Source organism: Muscardinus avellanarius (genome assembly GCF_963383645.1).
Source record: "Muscardinus avellanarius genome assembly, chromosome: 10".
In the NCBI taxonomy this organism is placed as follows: Eukaryota; Metazoa; Chordata; class Mammalia; order Rodentia; family Gliridae; genus Muscardinus; species Muscardinus avellanarius.
The window spans coordinates 29,596,644-29,599,379 of NC_137796.1; positions in this window are offsets into that span (position 1 = coordinate 29,596,644).

The following is a 2,736-nucleotide window of genomic DNA, read 5'->3' on the forward strand; positions in this document are numbered from 1 at the left end:
AAGACAAACCTTTCCAGGGCAGCCCCTAGCGACCTACTTCCTCCAACTGTGTTTACATTGTTGGTTCAACCATCCATGGATTAATCTACCAATGAGGTTAGAATGCTCATGATCTAATCACTTCACCAAAGCTCCACCTCTGCGCACATGAAACTTTGAGAGACATTCTAGATACAAACCATCACAGTGATGGAGAGCAATCTTGTTTCTGTCCACATCTTTTATTGTGATCCAGGTGCAGATGACTCCTGAAATGCGTCTCCATCTAATGCACAGCTTCATCCTTGACCCATCATTACCATTGTTTCTATCTGCAAATCCCAGAGGCTCCCTAAGCCCATTCTGTTCCAAACTGATCTCCGGATCTTCTCACCCAGATCTGATCAGCTTCCTGTGTTTTATCTATCCAGATGGCACCGCCCATTCATCTGGTTTGATCAACTCTGGTTTGGTAAATTAATTTTCTTGGCTCAGTCTCTACTCCCAGCTCCCAGTCCAATTTACATTTGCATCTCTTTCCTGGAACGAATGTAATTTCCTTCTCAATAGACATCCATGTTCACCTGGGCCCTCTAGCCCCTTGTCCTCACAGAATTTGGAATACTTATTTCAAAATATAAGTACGATTGTGTCATATGTTTTAAAAACTACCCTTCCCCCTCTTAAGACATATTAATGCTTTCTCATTTCTTAGGATAAAGACTTAAATCCTTAGCATAGCCTTACTCTCATGATCTGACTCCTGATAACTTCCTCAGCTTCCTGGACAACCAGATTCCCCATCCCCATCTCTGTCTTGTGTATCCTGATTGGCACTGACCAGCTCACTGGCCCCAGGCTCTCTGTTCACAGGCCCCAGGACCAGGCATCTACCTTAGTCTGCAATGCTTTCTTCTGTAGTCTCTAACCCTTCACCTAATTCATTCCCTCTCATTTCTGATACCAGCTCGAATACCGCTTCTTCTCTCATTTCCCAGACTCCTTTAGCCCATCTGCCTTGTACATCTATTACCAAATATGGTTTGTATAGATAAACCACATATTTGTTTTCGTGGTTATTTGATTGCTGTCTATTTTTTTCTGAAAAGGTGTGAGCTCCAGGGCCCTGGCTGGGATTGTCCTCTACCACATTTCTAGTGCTCAGCACAGTGCCTGATATACCTTTACATTGAATATATAGATACACAAAGTTTATTCCAAAATGGAGAGCCATGGTATGGGACCATAATGTAGAATACATTGGAGAAAGTAGCTACAGGTGCAATGAGAACAAGCTTGTGGCTGAAATAGTGCTCTCTAGGTGGGGTGCCATGGAGCCCCAAGTAGCTCTGAGAAGAATCTGGTGTGGAGGTTAAGAGTTTTGGGACGTAGGGCAAAAAGCACCTGATGAAGTCAACCTGCTCTCGAGTGGAAGGAGAAATGGAGAGGCGAGGACAAATGCTTCTAGTATTTTCCATTTACATTTTTTTCCTCAAGGAAAGGCAGTAAGGGATCAAGGGACTTCACATGGCTTTAGAATTTTGAAACTGCCTCACCTCAACCTCAATGATGTACTTGGGAAAGAGTGAGAGGGATTTTGGAGCTGAGAGGGTAGTGAACAGTGTGGGGAGTCATGTATCTTTCTCCTTTCCCAGGTACATGTGGCCCTTGGATGGTAGGGAGGTGTCATAATGTGTTTTGGCTGCTCTAACAAAGTAGCATAGACAGGGTGGCTTATAAACAGCAGAAATTTATTTCTTACAGTTCTGTAGACCAGGAAATCTGAGATCAGGGTGCCAAAATGGCTGGGTTCTAGTGAAGATTTTCTTCTGGGTTGCAGATGACTATTTCATATAAGCAGAAAGAGCTACCTAGCTCTCTGGACTCTTTTTCTAAGGGCACTAATCTCATTCATGAGGCCTCCACCTTCATGACCTAATTGCCTCCCAATGTCATCACCTCCAAATACTATCACATTGAAGATTAGATTTCAGCATGGGAATTTGTAGGGGACACACATTCAGTCTATGACAGGACAGAGAGATGTTAGTCTGTCTTAACTGAGACTCCCTGAGTGTCTTACAGTAAAGTATATTTTGAGAGGGGGACAGTGAGAGGGCAAAATGGCCTTGGGACCAGGGAGACACATGCATAATGAAGAGTATTTGCCTCATGCTAGGTCTGGAGCCATATGGCCTATTTTGCTATTCTTTCCTTTAGTGCTTCTAGTCTGAATCACAAAGATAAAACCAGGGTGATATAATAGTTGAATTGGATAAAATGAAAAACTCAGTACTACTAAATGTCAGCTTTTTGCAACTATGTCTTTTATTGATGTAGCATTCTCTTCTAAAATGTCTCCAACATAATAATGGTTAATTGTGTTAATTGTGTTTGTGGTTATTAGAGTTTATGCCCTTTGACATTTTTAAACTATAAGCAGGAATGCTATATTTGGTTTTTTTTTTAAGTTTGATTCTGGATTCTTTATTCTATTAAAACATTTTTATACTTCATCAAATACCACATGGTTTTAATCAAGTGAGCTTTAAGAAAATTCATGCAGACCCCGTTATACTTCTACAAATGTTCCTTGGTTCTTCTCAGACATTACCATTTCTACACAAATACTAGAATATTAGAACCATTTTTTAAGTTTCTACTGAATTTATTATACAATATCAATTTTATAGATCAGAAAAAGCTAATATTTCTATATTGATAATGTTTATATTTTTATTTATTTATTTATTTAAT